The sequence below is a fragment of the Protopterus annectens genome, chromosome 5.part0, assembly GCF_019279795.1.
Source record: "Protopterus annectens isolate FY-2018-M chromosome 5.part0, PAN1.0, whole genome shotgun sequence".
In the NCBI taxonomy this organism is placed as follows: Eukaryota; Metazoa; Chordata; order Ceratodontiformes; family Protopteridae; genus Protopterus; species Protopterus annectens.
Window position 1 is genome coordinate 1,839,199,360 of NC_056735.1, and position 22,717 is coordinate 1,839,222,076.

Here is a 22,717-nt window from a genome sequence, read left to right on the forward strand (position 1 = left end):
TCTCTCAGGGGAAAAAACACCATTCTCACAGTGTGTGCACCCAAAGTGTATGTCTGCTAAGAACTACTGAAGTTGCTTGTTGTTCTAGGTGTATGATTTTTTGCAGTCAATATGTGCAGACTGGGTTCAAATACTGGATAAACCCAGTGGTCCTCATTGATTTTAATGCTTGTTTGGTAACGTATTAGACTGTTAATGTAAAGGTCCAGGGTTCAAGATTATCCCTTGATTTGTTGATCTAAGGGCATAATTCTTGCAATGAATGAGAAAGGTCCTGGGTCAAATCCTGGACAAGCCTTGTATGGCAATTTACAGGATTAAGGTTATAGGATGCTAATGAGTTTTCAGTCTGTAGGGCCGGGTTTGATTCCCTTATTCTGCAATTGCCTATTCTGGTTGAGCAGATCATTTAAATTACCCTATGCAGCCCCCACCTTTGAAATAAACTACCTGTGCACAACAAGAAGCATACCTATCAGTAAACCTTTAAAGCGCATCTTGATGAATGCATAAGCAGCCTTAAATTTAAGCCTGGTATTAATGATAGTAATATGCAATCCAAAGGGCATTAGTTTATCCTTCTGACATGCCTTCTTAATGGCTTTCCACACTAAGCTTCATATAAAGCTATAAATCTATAAATTGGTTAAAGCATTATTTTCATTGTGTTCACCAAAAGGTTATGACTGACAGAGTTAAATGCCTTACTGCAACTTTTCAAGTATGATATCCATGTTTGTAAACTACATTTATCAACAACCAGGCTACAGTTACAGTGCTTCTTCTCTCTCTCTCTGAAGCAGTGTTGAATTATTTGCCAGCAAACCATGACTTTAAGACAGTTCAGTGCCTGCTTATACAACACTCTTTCAAGCACTTTATCTGTGATGATAAGTATTGAGATGACCTGTGCTGAAATGATTCCAGGAAACATCACCAAAGAAATCTATGCTGAGTTTCTGTGAATCTCACAACTTGCCTGCCTTCACTGACATTCAATTTGCTTAAGTACCCATCAAACAATCTTATATGTCAAAATACCCACAATCCACCAGACACTCACATCAAAGCATTGAACAGCACAGAAACAAAAGAAAAGTACAGCAATAAGCGTTTTTTACAGGAACCTGTAAATCTAACAAACTACCCCTTGATAAAAGACTACACAATATGGGATATGTACCAATGGAAAGACTGTAACACGGGGCAAATGAGACTTGAACTCAAACTTCCTAAGAAATATAGTATTATCCTTAACCAACTTCACCATCTTTTAAATGCTAAATTCTCACAAATACACACTGACTTACAGAACATAAATTTAGTTAAATTAATACTTGAAATCTTGCGATTAAAGGGAAAACAATTTCTAGGACTTATAAAATTGTAATGAGCGCAAAACATTAGAATTCTTTATTATTTTCAAACTATTGGCAAACGAAAAATCAATCACTGACTGAAGAAAATAAGAAACTAGCCATTGAAAATACAATCAAATTCATTCCTTTCAAGAAGCTGTTATATACACAAATTATGGTAAATAACAATCTATATTATACCTTATCTAAATTAAATAAATTCAATCCTAACTTTTCGCCTATATGTCCCCATTGTCCGGATCAAACAGCTGATATTTTGCATGTCATGTGGAACTGTACTAAGATACACAACTTATGGTGTTCCTTGAGAGTAAGATTAGAGAAGATGGGATATGAAAAATCAACCCTTACATGGGAGACAGCTATATTGCACATTAACATCAAACAACTTCCAAAAATATTAAAACATGTCTATTACAATGTGTGCCCTTATTAAATTCTTTATTACAAAGAATTGAAAGTTCATGTCACCAATTACATGGGAAAATTTTAGCAATCTTGCTATCAAATATATCTCATCTCTCAAAAAACAAACGCTATTACCAAAAATATCGGGGTTACTTACTAGATATAATTCTTGACAAATAAAATTTGCCCACAAATTGACATGGAAAGCTAACCTTTTAATAAGAAATGAAATGTAGTATAACCAGTTTTCTTGCATCTTCCCCCTTCTCTTAGTATATGTGTATCTAGATATTTTCCCTAACCATACAATAAATGGTTGAATTTCTATCTTTACTTTTTATATAGATTATCCCCATTCCACTATCCCTTATGAGACCAAATGAACATAAGAATTCTCATACTCTACTTGACAATGTAGTGACTTCTAGTGTATATATTGTATATATATATATATATATATATATATATATATATATATATATATATATATATATATATATATATATATATATATACATACATATATAATTTTCTCGGAACGAGATTGTTGTCTGTTTTCTTGAGTTATTGTATTGTTGTTATTATTTGGAAAAAAAGAAAATTGAAATAAAGAGATTTTGGTTAAAAAAAGCATTTTTACAGGAAGATGAGTCCCCATGCTCTCCCATACTCCCTTGTTCTTTATGTGTACTGGCTCTGAGTTCACACAAAGCATAAAAAATGGAAACAGTTGGTATTATTTTATATTGACTGTTCTGTCTGTTCCATGCTAGCAGAATCTCAAAGTTGGCCACTTAATTATGAAAGTACAATTTAGGAATCAGTACAATTGATAGCCAACAGTACTTGATAAATAGCATATTTGATGAGTGGAACTCAGTCAGTGAAATTGGTCCCATGAATACAGATGCTGTTATGAGTACTTAAGACTTGGACAACTGAAGTAAATTTCCATTTTCTAAAGATGTAGCTTTTTGATGAAAAAAAATGGATGATATTCATTAAAGGCTTTTGAACATAATGAATTCAAATCTTTATAAACTATGGAAACAAGCCATCTTTATTAGGACTGCATATATCTGTGGATAATCCTCCCAAAATGTAGACGTAAGTGACGCTAATTCTTTTAATGAAAAGATGAGAGTTGTCAATCATCCTGGGAATGTTATCAGTGGCTCAACAGGAAGTATACTTGCCTTTTGTTAAGAAAGACAAGAAGGCTGTGGGTTCTATTCCCACTCCATGAGATGGGATTGCTGTAACTGTAGTGTAGTATTTGGAGGTGCTGCTATCCTTTGGATGGGATCTTAAACCAAGGTTCCATCTGCTTGAGTTGGTGGTAGTTCACGTGGATGCAAAAGATCCCATGACACCTATCAAAAAGCATAGGGGTTCTTTAACACAACATAAAAAACATTATTTACATATTTACACAATTTTCATATTTATAGGCACATATATAAGCACACTTACTTTTTTTTTTATTATTTATCATTTTCTTATACCATCATCATTGTTATTCTTCCAGAACTGACCCTACTCATTCTTATACTCCCATAATCTAGTTTTTTGCAATAAACCTGCCAAAATCTATTTCCCATTAAACAAAATTTCATTCAGTCTTTCATTCCAAATAACCCATATTACATAAAATGCATTCTTATCTACCCTTCTCACATACACACACTCTGCTGTCTCTTCCTCCTCACAAAATAAACACACTCTTTCAACTTTCTTTTTATATGGCATATTCTCCTTTACTGGTAAATTATTTATTATCAGTCTCCATAGGATTCTGATACTCTACTACCTTGGTGCAACATTTTTTCCTTACTTTAATGGCTTTAATCACTTCTTTTGATACATTTTAGTAATATTATTTTATGACATTATTATACCAAATCCTTCTGCATTTTTCTATATCATTAATTTTTATTTTCCATGCTATTATTTTTTCTTGGCAATTTTTAATTTCTTCACGTACACGTCCTTTTATTTATTTTTTTATTCTCATCATCTACCAGAATGTTTTGTACTTTTATTTAAACATTCTCACTATTAATTTCTCATTCTCTTCCTTTACCTACTTTAATACTCTACACAAGTTTAAAGAAGCAGAATAAACAACCAGATTTAGTAACACCAATCCCCCTTCATCTTCACTTATATACAACACACCTCTTTTCACTGGGTTTAATCTTGAACCACACATGAATGAAACCACCAATTGCACAATTGAATTTTCATATTTTCATTTATCATGTATGCTATTTTCCCCATTAATACAAAATTCACCAGATAACACCTTTTTACTGAATGCTAATCTATACGTCCTCCACAGAAGACATATTTCTTTCATATATTTTATCAAACCCTCCCATTGCATTATTACGGCATACTTTTTTCCAAATTTTATCCCTAGCAAAGATAATTAATTTATTGAAAAATACACAGTCTCAGTTTTCACCACATCACCCAAACCATTACTTTTATCTTTATTCAGGGTCATTCCCATTTCCTTTAAACATCCATTCAGACAAGCCATCACTTCCCTCATCTATATTTTGTTCTTAGCAGCTACAACTATATTGTCTGTGAATGTCAAAACTACTGGAATCACTACATCCTTTTGCATCACGTATCTAGCATCATTCATTTTATAAGCTTTCCACTCACTTTTGCATTCATTACCAATGCAAATAATATTCCACTCATGGGACAGCCTTGTCTTATACCACACTTCATGCTTATTTCTTTACTCGGCCACCCATTCACTAACACCCTCACTCTATCCATGTCAAGGCCTTTTCTATTCCCATCGTGGTAAACCAGTTCTAGGCAGTATAAAAACTCAATCTACTTGAGTCTTGTCTCTTCAATGCCGTATTGAAAAGAGGTGGAGTGTTGAAGTATTTAAGAGGTATGTACATGGTCCTCTGTACTTATCTTTACAAGGAATTACAAACTGGATTTTTTTAAGATCTAGAACTGGCTTTGCTAGGACCATTCTCCAGGGGCTCCTAGACTCATATCATTCCTCCCATGTTGGATAAGCTTTCGTAATCCACCCATATAGCTGAAAGGCTACAGCAGCAGCAGTGGGAATGATGAATATAGTACGGTTGTATAAGCTGGCTTATCCATAACAGTAGCATTTGAATAAATCATGATTGAGGTAGCTACACCTACACCCATCCTACCACCATCCACCCTATTTTTATATATAGTTACTTGCTGGGATATACATCAACTGTGATAAAAGTAAGGTTGTCCCAATAAAGGCCCAAATGCAGTTTTTTCAAAAGGTCCTATGAGTACATTTGCCCCCCATAGACAATTTTTTAAGCTTGGAATCCACACATTTAGCTAAGGGGGATGGTATGGAACCTTCAGCAGAGACTATTGGCTTTAAGGGTGGGTTACCCACATCCTTATGGACCTTGGGGATGCCAAAAATTGATGGAATCCTAGGTTTCTCGACATGTAAAAAATTGTAAGTATCATTGTCTATAAGCCCTTCAATGAGCAAGTCATTTAAACATACTTGTACTCTTTTGTAAGCAATATTTACTTCATTCAGAGAAACCCTCATATACTTAGAGGTGATGTCAACCAGTATATGAGGGTTTTTCTGAATGAAGTAAATATTGCTTACAAAAGAATACAAGTATGTTTAAATGACTTGCTCATTGAAGGGCTTGGGTGGGTTGGCCAGAAACATTATAGAAAAAGTATGGAACAGATTTGCTAGTACATCAGACCTGCAATATATATTTGATAAACTTTTTAAGTGTGTTTACAGAAAGGGACGCTGTATTAAAAACATTTTGGAGAATGGTACGCCTAGGACAGGTGTCCACCTTTCTAACAAAAGGGGCACACACAAGTGTGGTTGTTGTGCCCAATGCCCTTATGTCAAAGTTGGAGAGATGGTTCATCTGAAAAGTAGAGACAGACTTATTAAGACAAATGGTTTTGCTAATTGCAATACTAATGGAATTATTTATTTAATCTTGTGTGACAAATGTGAAGCATTCTATATAGGCAAAACTGAGAGAAAATTAAAGTCAAGAATGTATGAACACAGGTATGGTATAAAAAAGATGAACAGTAACAATTCTCTGTACAAACATACTCTGAACTGTGCAGGAGCTAATTTTCATTTTTATGTAATAGAAATATTGCCCATTGATCCTAGGGATGGCCCTTGGGAAACACGCCTAGAATACAGGGAACTGTACTGGTAACTAGTTCTTGAAGCTACTAGGTATCCTGGTTTGAATGAGATGGTTTCATTGAAGCCAGTCTTAAAGCTTAGGTCAGCTAAACTTTAAATTATGTGACTTTCCAGCAGATGGTGCTGTTTTACATTTTGTATGACCTACACAACAGTGTTTTAAATGTGGTTTTAAAAAGGTTTTACATTTTTAAACATTTTTTGTTTATAAGATTTTACAAATTGTAAATAATGTATGTTTTTTACAAGATTCCTGCTTGACCAACAAATGATTTTCTATGCACTTCTGTATTTATTGTGTTTCATTGTATATAGTATATATATTTTTGCATATAGTTTTTTTGCACTGTTTTTAAAAGTATAATAGTTTGTTAATTGATTAAGTGGGGATGTTTCTGTATATAAAGGGATTTCAGAAGTTGGTATGCTCATCTGAAAAAGTTTTTGTGATAAAAACGGGGTGTTACAGTTAATGCGTTCTGGATGTGTTTTACATTTTTTAATATCGTGTGCGATCAATAAAACAGTGGATTTTATTCTGGTGAATCTTCCAGTGCCTTATTTTTGGTTATCAGTTTACTTTTAGCAGTTTTTTCCACTTTCTTTGATTATTTTTATTTTTTCTTCACTGTGTATGTATAATTGGTTTGCTGTCATTTTCTGCGAAGAGATATTTCTTTCAGTATGTAATTTGCTGCTAGAAAAATTGGGTGGATGGAGGCTAGGTTAGTGGGTTTTTTTTTTAATTAGTTGACTAGCTTTTATCACCTGAAATTAGATATCAAGAGGTTTAGAGCAGTAAAAGATTGTCATTAGCAATGACACAGCCTTACATTTTATTAGGAAATTCAATAATTTACATTACCGATGTAGCATGCAGAAGCTGTGGTGGTGCAGTGGTTAGCCTTGTCGCCTCACAGCAAGAGGTTTTCCCATTCGATTCTCGGCTGGAGCACCTTCTGTGTGGAGTCTGCATGTCCTCACCACGGTCGAGTGACGTTAAAGACATGCAGGTAGGTACAAGCGTGAATGGTTGGGCGTTGGGCTGGCAACTCGGCACAGTAAAAATCTACTGCCAGTCATGAGCAAACTGGAGTTCTGCTGTGGTGACCCCTAACCGGGAAAAGCTGAAAGTCTAACAAAACCAGTGTAGCATGCAGCTTTTAAGTCATGCATACCAAACATGATAAATAAACTTTTATTACATAGTATTTTAAAAAAGTTGGTTAGCTGTCAGTTTGGCAGTCTGTAAATGGAGGGCAATAATGTTTATAATTTAGACATTTACTCAGTCATAACCACTAGAACTTTACATGTACTGCTGCACCAGCCATGTAATATGAGCAGCAATAGTAGAGCTGTGCTATGTCTACAATGCAGGGTTAAGGAAAGTTCAGAGGAAATTCTGGTATGTGCAGACTAAGATTTACCCTTTGCACAAAATAAGGATCCAGTACTACCTTTCATCATATTTTCTTTTTAAAGATTTATTTTATATTTGATGTCTTTGTAGTCAGCTATTAATTTTCCTGCATGAAATGAAATTTGTACTTCTGACTGTCCTTATATCAGCAGATTTACCTTGAGTATATATGGCAACTGGTTTTCCTTCATGTATTCAAATATTCATTGTTTATTTTGAATGTATGTATGCTTGCTTGCTTGACTGTTTTACTTTTTTGTATGTGCTTGGTTGCTTGCTGCATACTGTAGAGATGTGCACAGGCTTAATGTGAATGTTTTACTCCTTTCATGAAATCATGGCTTCCCAGAAACATAATAAGCAATGTTTTAATTTTGTTTTAAATTATTGCTCTTTCTGTAAATTACAGAAACCTTGAAAGTTTGGGATGTGAAGCACCCACAAGGAGGGGTGCAGAGAGGCTTGAGTCCCCAAAAATTTGCTTGAAATTTTACCAATTGTGTATTTATAGAAATGCAGTATCTTTGAGTAGACTTGGAGTGATCCTTTATGAAAAGAAGGAAAAATTATTTTGTTGTTGAGTATATGGTGATGCATTTCAGGGAAGGGAAAATCAAATAAACTAAGCAGAACCATAATAAAGTACTTGGTATACACAGGTTGCTGTAACACTCCAACTGTCATAGCCTCGTCTCTTTTATAGAAATAGTGAGCTAGGAATTGTGCACTACTGATGCTTGCTTTAAATTAACATGGTGTTAAATGCCTTCACCTTTATATTTAATTGTGTGATCTTTCATTCTTGCAAACTAAACCATTCACTTATTCATTCATTCACTCATTCATTCATTCATTTTGTTATTAAATGCTAAAAATATTTGCAGGGGAGCCAGACCTTATCCAAGCACTCAGGGGCACAAGAATTAGACATTTGTGATAGAAGAAGGCAACACCCCATCACAGAACACACATATGCACACTCATATTCACAACACCCACACCTTTGACCAGTTAGGAAAAACAGCAATTCACCTATAGGATGTCACTGAGGTCTGGCAAAAAACACATGCACATAGGGATGATATAGAGAGTCTGCAGGAAGGTACTACAGCTGAGAACCAAGCTTATTTATTAACATAATTTGTGTGGCATATACAGTATACATGCATGATTTATATTATATATCCGCACAGACGACACTATTAAATCTGTATGTGCCTTTAAATGGGTAATCAGAACAGATACTGCAGTATAAAGTGTGGGGATATTCTTGCAGCAGGTGAGCAATCTGTCAGTCAGTGGCTCAGCAGGTAGCACATTTGGCTTTTGGTCTAGAAGTCCAGAAGGCTGTGGGTTCAATTCTAGATGACTGGATTAATTTTCAAATTGTTGACACTGCAGTGGAGGTGCTGCACTATTGAGCATGCTATCCCTTGAATGAAATGTTAAAATGAGGTCCCATCTGCTTGAGTTAGATGTAACTCAGATGGATATAAAATATCCCATGGCAGCTAACACAAAAAGTAGAAGTTCTCAAATGCCCTGGCAAAGTTTCCCCTTGTAATATAAATACCACCTTGGGTTTCCCCTAAAAAGAAAACACTAGCCCAGTGGGACTAATTTAGTTAAATAAAATCTCGAGGTTTTAGTTGACAGTTATGATAGTGTTGAAGAGAGTAGCCTGGAGGGCTTAATTTAGTTAGTTCCTCATATATTTAGGTTCATCTAAAGGAAGAACTAGAAGTGTGAAGTCAGAGAGAGGTCAGACAGAGCTAAGCATTAGAGTGCAGTCTGTGGATTACACCTTGTAGAAGTACCTGTTTTAGAGCTGAATGGTAGGCCTAGGAAAGGCCTGCAGTATTGTACTTTCTCTGCAGTCCCAGAAGAGACCTGCAGCTTTGGGATTTCATTGAGAGTTTAAGAGAGGCCGGCCTGCAGCCTCAGACTTTAGGTTTAGCTAAAATATGGCCTGTTTACCAGAAGGTCTCTAAGAACTGAAAACTTTGATGAAGGTATAGATTGCTTTATTTTGAAACTGCAATGCTGAGTGGGAAGATGTTTTAGTTTATGGTTTACTGAATGAACTTGTGTTTTATGTGTAATTTGTCTCAACTGTCTTTTTGGAATTTATACGGGTAGAGAATGTTCAGTTTGCCCAGAGACTTGCCATTTTTAGTTTTTCTCACAACATCTGCTGGTAAATGAAAAACAAATCTGGGCTGCAAATTAGCCCTAGTACTCTGACTGCTGTTTTCCTGATGCAGGTAGTTAACTGGAGCCCACAGCCATGGGGGAATTATCGAATCACTGATGGGGACTGACCAGACGCGGGTTCACCTTCAACAACAGCTGATTATGATGGCCAACATAGCTGCCAACCCCAATACAGTGCAGTCTGTGATGAAACCAGCCAGAGAGGATGATATTTGAACACTATGCCATGACAGAGAAATGGAGCAGGGCAGACTAAGCAAAAATCCTGTCATCCAGCCTGACAGGAGAGGCAATGAACAGGTACATGGACATATGTCAGACTGATTGCATGGAGTTAATAAACTGATCAAAGAACTGTTAGTCAAGGCTGGTGTATCCTAGAAGTACAAGAAATAACAGTTTATAACTTGTCTTTAAAAGTGGAAAAAATTAAAGCATATTTTAAAGTTCTGTTTTGAACCTGATAGCAGCAGTAAAGCCCAAATATTTGAAAATTTGGCAGAAACAGGTATGAAAGTTTTTTTTTTAAGAAAATGAGCAAAGTGATTCCAAGAAATCTGGTAAGCTAGTAACTTTGATAGAATTTGTATTATTTGATGACACACTGATTAAAATGGAATAGTCTACTTCTAGGGATAAAGCTTCAGTAAGGAATGTAAAATCTTCTGTGAAACAAATAAAGTAAGTCATGTTTATGTTTTTTACAAAGGTGGGGAGAGGTCACTTTGCCAAGTTTTGTGCCACTGTTTCTGGAGATAGTACTTGTGACAGAAATGAGAAAACAACATGTTAAGTCTGCTTCCAGTGAAGCAGTTCCTATGGAATGCAACAGAGATGTAGCCCGGACAAATGAGTCAGCTGAGTTACAATAGCTAATAGTACGTATGGCATTTCTAGCAAGAAGGGAAAACCAAACTGTGCTACATTCTGGAGGCATGATTCCCTTGTCAAGTGCTCCCTCGTGTAAAAGCATAATATGAGCAGCAAACAAAAAGTGCACATAATATGCATTCATAGTGACAGAAAAGTATCCCCTTACGCACACAGAAATTCAAACAAACTGTTACATCCTGTGTCCATATCCCCTGATTTAACCCATGATATATTAGGAAAATGCCTCATCATTTTAAAGCACTATGGAAATGGGAGAGGATGGATAATCAATAAAAACAGCTGAGCAATCTCATACAGTGAAATGTCAGAATCAAAATGCTGACTCCCAACATGCTGACAAAAGAGTGAAAATATAGAAGAGTAAATATATATCAAACATTACTCTTCTTCCTTAAATTTAGGTTTTGCAGAGGGGGGATGGGCAAGTCCCTCTGCCCCTCAATGTGGGGACAAGCCACCAACCTCAATCAATATATATACCAACTCTGAGATCACCATACCTTGGAAAAAAGGGAATATTCTGAGAAATGGAAATCTCAAACTTAGTCCATGTAAATCCAGATTTTTAGCTATTCATTCTCCACATTACAAGACTCACTAATATGGGTCAAGACCTTTCAAACGGTTACTGATACAGCCAGTCTGTATAAGACACTCAAAGAGCTTCAGAATCAAAACCAGAAGAAGGAATTTGGTATGAAAGCTACAACATGAGACAGAATTTGGTTATGGTTAGACAGTAAAAAGGTCTTGTCTGTTAATCAGAAGAATGCCACAATGGCAGAGCGACAAAAGCCCCAAAAATTCTGAGTTCTGAGCTTGTATCTGCTAGTGTAAGGAAGAGAATGTGACTGAATGTGTATTCTTAAGCACCAGAAATCTGTGAACCAAGTAAACAAGTAAAACTGATGATACATTTTATTCTGGGATACCCTATGCAGTGAAAGAGCAAAATCAGGAACAAAAAGAACGTGAGAAGATGGTATCCACTCAATAAATTTCTGATCGCCAAGAAAGTAAAGCAGAAGGTGTTTATTTTTTCAGAACTGTCTTTTGCAGGGGAAGACATCAAAATAAGCTGTGGTGCCAGTATTTTTTAAGGGAAGATGCAATGTGACCTCTCTCCCACCTCTGTAAAAAATAAACACATCATTTATTTTTTCTTTTCACAGAAGATGTTAAATTTGTTATTGAAAATTTGTCCCTAGGAGCAGACTATTCAGCAATAAATAGTATGTCATCAAATAATAAACATTATGTTACTGAAGATCATAATCCTAAAACAGTGACTGCACAAGTAAGTCACATAATTTTTGAAAGGGCACTATGAGTGTATGGCACCTTATGTGCATTTAGACAGAAGGATAATGCATAACTGAGACTGCAGAGGTAGAGATTGAACAGGCTGTTTCCATTATTTCTTGCCCCCATTTTGAGTTAATATATGATCTCTTATATAGTGCGAGTAAAGAAAGGGAAGAAATTCTACATCTGTTACTAATGCAAAAACCTTATAATGCACTAATAATGAAGTTATCCCATAGACACATGTTAGGAGGTAACTTGGGGATGAACAAAACTAAGAAAAGGGTATTAGCCAAATTTTACTGGACAAGCATAATGAAAGATTTTGTACAGTGAGTCAGAAAACCACACCCCCATCGTGGATGTAAAAATCCACTGATCACAATGCTTTTCATATTAATGTCATTTGCACATATTGCTGTGGGCATCATAGAACCATTAGTAAAATCCAGCAATGGATATCAGTGCATCCCAGTCATAACAGACTATGGTACTGAATTTCCAGGAACGGTGCCATTACACAAAACTAATGCTAAGGCTATTGCTCGTGAACTATTATTGTTATTCTCTCAAGATAGTATCCTTAAGGAGATACTTACTGACCAAGGAACTCCCTTCATGTCAAGGGTACGACATTACAAGGGTACTATATTACAAGGGTACTACATTACAAAGGTACTACATTACAAAAGTACTACATTACAAGGGTACTACATTACAAAGGTACTATATTACAAGGGTACCACATTACAAGGGTACTACATTACAAAGGTACTACATTATAAGGGTACTACATTACAAAGGTACTACATTACAAGGGTACAAAGGTACTACATTACAAGGGTACAAAGGTACTACATTACAAAGGTACTACATGACAAGGGTACTACATTACAAAAGTACTACATTACAAGGGTACTACATTACAAAGGTACTACATTACAAGGGTACTACATTACAAAGGTACTATATTACAAAGGTACTACATTTCAAGGGTACTACATTACAAAGATACTACATTACAAGGGTACTACATTACAAGGGTGCTACATTCGTTATCTTGTATCCTAAAGTCAAGCAGTTGAAGACATCTCTAATACCATCTGCAGGCTGATTTATTAGTAGAAATGGTTAATAAAAGAACAAAATCCACGGTGAAGAAGGTAGTTGATGCAGATGGTCAAAACTGGGACCAGTTCTTATCTTGCTTACTGTTTGCAGTTAGAGAAGTGATGCTAGCTTCAATTGGAGTTATACCATTGGAGCTTCTGTACAGCATATGTCTGAGACAGCTGCTTCACATTGCTAAGGAAACATGGGAATAGAAAAAGACACCACTGAAAAATTTGACAGAACACTATGTTTTCAGGATCGATTAAAGCTTGTAATGCCTATAGTAAGGACTTGAGTATAAGCACAGAGACCAGGAAATGCAATAATTGGTTTATAATAGGACCGTCTGGCTTGGAGACCTTAATATAGGAGATTGGAGTCTAGTGCTAATGCCCTCCATGGAAAACAAGTTTCTGGCAAAATGTCAAGGGCCATTTAATGTGATGGAAAACTAAATGAGGTTACTTATAAGATTAGACATTTAGGGAAGAAAAAGAATAGAGCAAAATGTATCACATTAATGCATTGAAGCCTTGGAAGTAAGTAAATAATTCTGCAGAGAGCTTACAAGCTGATGTTCACAGAAGATTTTTATTAAGAAATAAAATGAGTAATTTTAGAAATGCCGAAGACAACTAAGCTAATAAAACATAATAGAGAAACAACACCCAGAGTGAAAGTGAGGCTAGGACCTTGTTGTTGTTATAATTATTATGATTATTATTGTAGAGCACCACAGTCAACAGAAACAATTCATAACAGAAGAAGTTCAAACATTTTCAAAATAAGCATAATAAAACAATCACAAAGTGAATGGTGTAGCCTCATAATGTTAATTCCTAAGCTTGATGGAAATCAAGGACTTTAGAAAACTGAAGGCCATTTCCAAATGTAATAGATACCCCAGGCCCAGAATTGATGAGCTGATAGAGAACTCAGTGAAGGCCTGATACTTCAAATACCAGACTTGAAAAAAGGATACTGACAGATACCACATACACCTTCTGCTAAATAAAAGAAAAACAAAACAGTTTTTGCAACCGCTGATGTTCTATTTCAGTATGCAGTGTTACCATTTAGCCTACATGCAGTCACATTTCAGAGAATGATGAATTAAATATTGAAGCCCCACTTATGAGATGCCACTGTATACCTGGATGACATGCATATTTATTCAGATGACTGGGAACCTCATTTACCTAAAATGCACACTTTGTTAGAATCTATAATACAGGCAGACTTGACTGAATGCAGAGAAAAGTAAGCTGGGCGTGGTGGAAACCCAGTAGTTATGATACCTTATAGGAGCAGCAGGAAAGCAGAGGCCATAAACACAGGCTTGTGTGCTCTGACAAGAGACAGGTGAAGGCTCTTCTTGACTAGCTGGATATTATAGAAGGTTTGCACCCAGTTTTACAACTATTGCCTGTCCTTTGACATCTATCACAAGGGAAAAAGTTCCTGTCATGGCATAATAGTCTCTTGAGGCACATATAGCACTTAATTATGTAAAAAGACCCTTTTTTCTGGACCTAATTTTACTAAATGGTTTATCCAATAAACCAATGCATAAGAAGCAGGACCAAGGCACCGTTGTCTCAAGATTTTCACGGTAAGGAGCACCATGTGTACTATGACAGCAAGAGACTGAGCAATACGAAAGAAGATACACAACTATTGTAAGACAGTGTCTAGCTATAAACTCATCTTTCTACACCTTAAATATTATTTTCCAGGAAGGCACTTTGGTTTAGTAACAGATGGTGCCCTGCTGCAATCATTAAGCAGGCAGCCAATGACAGTACCACATTCTAGCAATGGGCTCTGTCCATCAATGTCTTTCAGTAAATGCTGACCACCAGACCTAGCCTAGCAAATCAAAATACGTATGATTTTTTTTTTAGCGGGCCTGAAATCCATCATTGCAATTTCAGTGTTTTTTGTGTTTGGAGGGGATAATTTGTAAATGATTGGTTATAGAAAATGTATATGTGCCTTTAAATGGGAAGTCAGTATGTGTGGTGCAGTACAGAATGTGGCGATATTCTTAAAGCAATTATATATATCACAAGGATTTAATTGCCAATTACTATGGTATAAAGGAAAGTAGCCTGGAGGATTAAATTCAGAAAGATAGTTCCTCACATAGATGATCATCTAAAGGAAGACCTAAAAGTAAGGAGTGACAGAAAGCCCATGTGAAGTGGTGGAATGTAATCTGTGGGGTATACCTTGTGAAAGTACTTTTTATTGATGAAATTTGGGCTTGAATAAGGCCTGCAGCCCTGGACTCTCTTTTTGGTTAAAACATTAAAAAACAGCCTGTATTCTGAATGGGCTGTGTGGACTATATGCTATTAAGAAGACACTGTTTACTTTGTTTTGAAACTACAACATTTTAGCTTCTGGATTACTGAACAAACTGGATTTTGTTATGTATGTCCTGTGTCCAGTGAATTTTTGGAACTTGCAAGCCATAACTAAATCATATACAACATTTCAATTATTTTTTAGAAGCATCATTGTGCAATATTATTATTATTATTATTGTTGTTGTTGTTGTTGTTGTAGTTGCTGCTGTTGTTGGTGTTTTGTACAATCCTTTTTGCCTAAAACAATAATTTGTTGAGCAGCAAGATTTGTTGCACAACATTATATTATTTTGCTCCTTAGATGCATTATTCAGATGCAACATTTTCTGTTCAGATACCACTAATCATTGATAGGATCTTTTATTTATGTGATACATATCCCTTTGCAGACTTAAATACATATGTTTGAGAAACGAGAAATTAAATCATAATCTCTCCCACTAAAATGATCACATATTAACTTTCATTGCATTATATATTTTACATTTATTTTTAATTATTCACTCTCTTCTCTTATATTATTTTGTCAAAAATGTTAATTTATTACACATTTTAAATTTTAGCATTATACTTCAATTTCATGTTCTCATCATTCTTATCAAGATTTTGTTCCTTCATTTTTGTCTGTGTCAGACAGCCATTCTGTTCCCTTTCAATTTTATATATCAAATGTGTTACCAAGATGTTACAGATATACTTTCTATGGAATATGTGTGAATGGATCTACTTAAAAAACCTGAATTACCAAAATCTCAACTTTCATATTACTAAGATGAAAGTTCTGACTTTACAATACACTGAAAGTTTAAAATACCGAACCATGCAATATTGAAAATGGTACAGATTAAATGAAAGTAAACCATTGAAATAAGTATGTATACCAAAGTGGTGCTGAGGTAGCGTTGTCACCTCACAGTATGACGTCCGGTTCGATTCTCAGGTACAGCGTCTTCTGCGTGGAGACATGCGTGAATGGGCGTAACTTCGTTGAAGGTTGTGCGTCAGGCCTGGCAAGCCGGTACGTAAAAATCAACTGCCAATCATTAGTGGACCAGAATTCCACTGTGGCAACCCCTAACTGAGAAAAGCCAAAAGACACAAACAAACAAACCTTTAATAACTTACACTACCTACCTTTCAAACTTGTTATACATCACGTTCAACTGTCCAGTAAGTGTAACAACACTATATTAGGTTATACTGTACCAGATCCGCATTAGCAAGGCCTACCTAGATCACACCCACTCAACAGTCCAGGACCATAATGTTTTATATATATATATATATATATATATATATATATATATATATTTGTGGGGGGGCTACACCCCCTGCACCCCCTGCACTCCCCACATGGGTGGCTACACCCCCAACACCCCCTGCAAATTAAATGTACCAACTCTGAGATCACATTAAGGAAAAAGATAAACACCTATGGCATGCCCACAGCTGCGCGAGAACTGCCCATGGGACTATGCTTCAATTATGAGTGTGCTCAGGTTGCATTCATATGTAATATGATTTTTATTTTTTACACATTACATTTTTCCCAACAGGTTTTTGTATACTTAGGGGGAATGTCTGGAAGTGTTTTTACTTCATGAAAGTTTTCAATGAAAATATTTTATGTAATGAATTATTTATGTATCAATGAATAATTGTAGTACAGCATATTTTGCTTTTAAGTGGTATGTTTGTGTGTACATATATGACTTTAAGGATTGGTTGTTGTATTAATTGAGCAATTAGGGGTATCATGTAACCTTGAGGTGGGGTATTTAAATGTTAGACTTGGTTGTATTCAAATGTTTCTGAGGAAGTCTATGATACACTCCGACAAAAGTGCTTAAACCTTATTTGTTTAACCTTGTTTGTTTGATTTTGTGGCATTAAACTCACTTGGTTGAATTCTGTGGTCCGGGTCCACTCATTTCTTGATTGCGGTTCTTAGTTTCTGGAAGATGTCTACCTGTATAGAAGAGCAATACTTTAGCTAAAATAATAATTATGTTGTGCTACATACACACCCCTTGCTTCCAAAAGTCTCTGTAGATGCTCAGCATGGCCATCCCTATTCACCATAATCTCTTGGTTGGCTGTGGAATAATGAGAGGAGAGCAAGAGAATAGCATTATGCATACCAGTCTTGGTTATATGCAGCTTTCTAGCTACTATAAATTCTCTTTATCAGTATGCCTACACAACAGTGGGATGTCAGCAGTTCTGAACTCATTCAGCCTCTGGTTGAGCGTATCCCACTTGCACCTTTTCGGGTCATTACAATGATGCCTAGACTGTTCATCAGTTCTCAAGTGAGTGGAATGTCAGTTGCTCTGGACACAGCCTTGGCCAGAATATTCAATGTCTCAGACTTGTACTGGGAGCTGGTATAATCCCCTTACAAGAGCCTTTGGCTGTGGTGCTTTACAAGGAGTCCAGTAAAGATTCTGGACTCCTCAACACCCCACCTCTGCACCCTAAATTGGCCACCTTCCCTTCTACCACCAGACATGTGCAATCTGGGAAAACAGCAACAGTTAAGAATGACCTCCCTGCCAGTGCATTTTAGCTCATTTACTGGTATTGCACAAACACAAACAATGATGCCAACCATGTTTGCATGATGTTAAGCAGGGAAGCAACAGTGCCAAACAGAAAGGAATTACTGCTGTCTGGAGGGTTAATCTTAATTTGTTGAACATGTATATATTTCTGTGTGTTTGTTTTAAGTTAATAGAAGACGTGTGATTTTGATAATATACACACATACACACACACTCTGTATTCATACTCATATAAATGCATACACACATACACACACACACACACACACACACACACACACACACACACACACACACACACACACACATGCACATAGACACACACATGCCCTCATGGCTGCATTGTACTTACCTATACCATGACTACTGCCATGCGAGTGAATAGTAAATGCAATCAGTCATCATTCAGTTTTTACTCTTAGAAAACAAAACTTGGCAGAGTGATTCCCTGAATGCTCTACCAAGTGAGTCCAAAGTAATGGACATGTCTAGTAAGGGAGCGCAAAACTAGTCAACAGTAGCCATTTTCCTAGCCTGCCACATTGGCATGTAGTTTCTCCAATGAGTCCACACTCTATACTACTGCCACTATCAGTAAAAAACTGTAGTAGGAGAGTGGTGTCTGAATCAGAAAGGCTTACCATAATAAATACAGAAGCCATCAGGTTTAAGGCTTCTGAATTGCAATAAATCTTTCTGAGTCACAGGGACTGTGCACTACTCTGTGCGTTCCACAGTATACTATTAAATGTTGTTTATTGTAAACATGGTTTTGTTATGCTTTTTTATCTTTCTAAGATGCTGAAAAAGTTGATCCTTGAGTAGACGGTATTTATATATCTGGGATTTTTTGCAGGATTATTCTGTAACTTTCTGTGTTATGGTTGTAGTAGTGCATTTAATTTTGAATCTACTTTTGCAATAGAATTATATCATTTTGATTTATGCATATGTTTCAAGTATTTTTTATGTTTATCAACATGGTAGGTGAAAACTCATTGTAGTATTTGGTAAACAAGTAGAAGCCTTCACAGAACAGTTTTCTTAATTGCATACATATGCTCATAGAACCACGGTCCTAAGTCTCGCGATCAGTCTTTCCCAAAAGATAAAATGAGGGACAGCACAGACAAAAGAGATATATATACAACTGATCTACTTTCACAGTGGATTATTTTTATGTTTATGCTTATCTTATTATTATTGATAGTGCTTAATTTTTTCAGGTGTTCTGGTGTTTTCTGTGAGTTTTATGTTGGTTTTATTTTATTTATTTTTTAGTGTAGCTTTTATGTTCACTATAATAATTGTGTATGAGTTTGTAGATCTACCTGATAGGTAGATGTCATGCACAAACTTTAAGTAAATTATTGGTGTTCATGCAGAACATAAATAAATTAGTGATAATGATGACTCACAATGTGGAAACCATTGTTTCTTGTACTGTATGATAGGATAAATAGGTAGATAGATAGGTGTTGTCAATGTTAGCGATTTCTTAGAAACAAAAATCAGAACAGGGAACCAAGGCTGATTTAGCCATCTTGCAACTGTCAGAACATCTCCTGGTGTCAGAAAAAAAATGTCATCCTCTTCTGAAATAGGCATGACTTAATTTTTGTACAACCTCATTTAACTTTCTGATTGTAAACTGCTCTGACATTGGAGACACACCAAAACACAAAGGAAAAGCATACCAAACAATACAGTCAACTATAGAAATATAAAACAAAAATTATTGCAACACACTAGCTCCCTTTGCAATATGAGATCCAAGTGTGCTACACACAGAAAACATATTAGCAATGCTAATGGCAAATTTTGAAAAGACAAAAACATAACAGCTCCGCAATCCAGGTACCCTCAACAGTAGGAAGGTTGGTAGTGATTTCTGTCCCTACAGGTCTGCTTGATTTATCAGCCCAGACTCTGCCAACCTAAACATTTCCCTTGTTTAATGCTGAGACATAAACACAGGTCTTTAGAAGGCACTCAGAGAACTAAGAGACAGGCTGCTTCATCTGTGCAGGCACTCTACTAAACACCCCATAGTACATGAAGCTCACTGTTTATACTCCAAAATCAACAGAAAGCTTAGCAAGTTATGTACTACTCTACCACAAAACCTGATTATAGCAAATTTTATGAATGCATAACAAAATTCATTAGCCTTTGAAAGCTGTTATAATTGGGTCTCACACTGGATTATATGGGGCAGTCACCAGAACAGCATCAGAAGTGCTTTAGCAGCTTTAAACCTGTAAGGCACTCCATGCTGCCATACTAATAAACAAAAATGTAGTAGAGTACCTACCAGCATTTAAAGTTCTTGAGAGCTATATTTCATACTGGCTGTGTGGCAGCACTTTCATGTTACTAAACTTTTTTTTCTCTGTAGCTAGTATTACATCAGAGTAGCTGAAGCTCTTTATACAAAAAGAATAATGACTGGATTTATCTGATAATAACTACTTGTGAGTTCTTGATATGAATGTCAAGATTTATATCTCGAGCTTCACTCCTGAGGTGAATTTTTTGGCATCCATACCTTGAACACTTAAGTTGTTTCTGGCTAGAAGTCCATTCATAATCTTCAGTACAGTAAGTCCACTTGTAATCCCCTATGCAGTAAAAGAATCACAGTCCATAACTTAGCGCTGTTACATGTAAGGGCATACTCCTCTACTGCAACCTATTGGTTTGGTGTTTTAACTTTGTATGTGGACTTAAGCTACTGTTAAAATCTGCAGGCTAAAAGCCCTGGGTGCAGTGGCGGCTGGTGACTTCAAATCAAAGGGGGGCTGCAGGAGACAGCTGAATGGGTGGGGTCAATGGGAAGGGGTGCAGACAACTAGAAAGGGGAGGAGCTATGCTCAAAACCACAAAAACTAAATATACTGCCCTGTGTGCCAAACCGTCATTATGAGAGTCCAATCAAGACAAAATGAAGTGTAGAAGAATAAAAATATTTCAATGCATTGGCTACATGACAGCTTAATATCTAGATGGAAACAAAAAAGGTTGTGAGGCATGAAAAAATAAATTACTTTTTTTAAATACATTAATGGAATGCCAGTCAAAATCAAGTATAAGAAAAACAAGCAGCACTCAACTCAAACCACTTCTTGCACTGCAGTTCTAATTATAATTTATATTCAGCTTTATTAAAGCACCAAGTAACATGCTGAAAGTAGAAATCTCTGATGCCCCCACTTGTAGAAATGTTCCTTATCCAAAAACAGACCTGCTGCCTGACATCTACTTGTTTCATGGGGAAAACATGATCAAAGTGTAAAATGAAAAGCAAACAAGAAATAAGCTCAAGATATATTGCTTAAAAGGATTACTGTACAGGTTATGGACCACACTAAAAGGATTACTGTACAGGTTATGGACCATACGATTGGCATTTTGTTTACAGGTAAAGCCTGCAGAGATGACTGGAAGTCTCCAAGTGTAATTAAAATAATGTAATCCTGTCCTTTATTACAAATACTGGCATATGCATTTCAATACCCAAGGCTTATACATTATCTAGTTAAGTATTCTCTACATGGCAACAGAAAGGCTTTCAATGTTGGCAATTCTTTAACAGTATGCTTATTAAAGCTTACTTGCATCTTGCAATCTCAGCCAAGCTTACCTAATGGTCATTAAAGTATTGCTACTTAAACACAGAGCAACAGGCACTTTGAGTAATAAGCATAAATCAACAGTACAAAAAATATGACAGAAACCAGACCATTCTATAAAAATCAAGGACAGATGAAAAGCCACTCTATTACTTGTGTCTACCTTGGATGGGGGGATACTCTGCACATTTACACTGCATAACTACTCCTTGCCTTGCTTGGACACATCCAGAGTCACTACATGGGGGCATGGGTTGCAACAAGCATGTCACAATTTGAAATGTCTCTGGCTGACTGTGATGACCCTGACACATTTGTCATACCTCTCAACCTCAGAGCAGGAAATCTGGACAAAGCCATACAAAGAAATGGGACAAAGGCCAAAAAATAAGGACAATTTTTTAAATATTGCTCTTATAAACTTAGAAAGATAATAGAGGTCTTGCATTAGTATGAATTTTCTGAATGGTATGAAATCTGAAACTCAAATGTCTGTCATTATTTTCTAACTTCAGTCTTTAATGATTTGTCACTAATTTGCCAAAAAAACACAATTTTATGAAAAATGGACCAAAAATGTGATGTAAAAATATAAAATAGCAACACAATACAGCTGGGAACCTGTCAAATATGGGATACTTTAATATTAGTACTGCTAACTTGAGCAGCTTACAAAATAAAATAATCTACATGCATTTCTGAAATAAAAGTAATCTAACTGATTATTACAGTTATTTCTTAATTATAAACCCTCCAAGTTTTCTTCCAAAATTGCTATTTTGCGGAGGGATCATTAGGGGAAGAGCAACATTTTGAGCCAAAATCAGGGACAGTTGAGAGGTTTGGCTATGCCTAATTCTATAAAGCAATTTATTTGCATGTACCTCTCAACCTGTTAATGCAATAAATCTGGACAAGGCCAGATATATTGGGGGAACATATAAACAGTACTAAAAATTGCTCTTGTATAAACTGAGACAGTTGATAGAACAGCTCTTACTTTAACATGCATTTTTCTGAAGGTTATGAAGTCTGAAACTCAGTGTGTCATTATTTAGTGACTTAATTCCTAAATGATTTGCCAGAAAACCACAAATTTTATGAGGAACAAACCAAAAATAAGAAGCAAAAAATCTATTCATTCTTTGAAAATCTGGACAGTTGGGAGGGATGGTT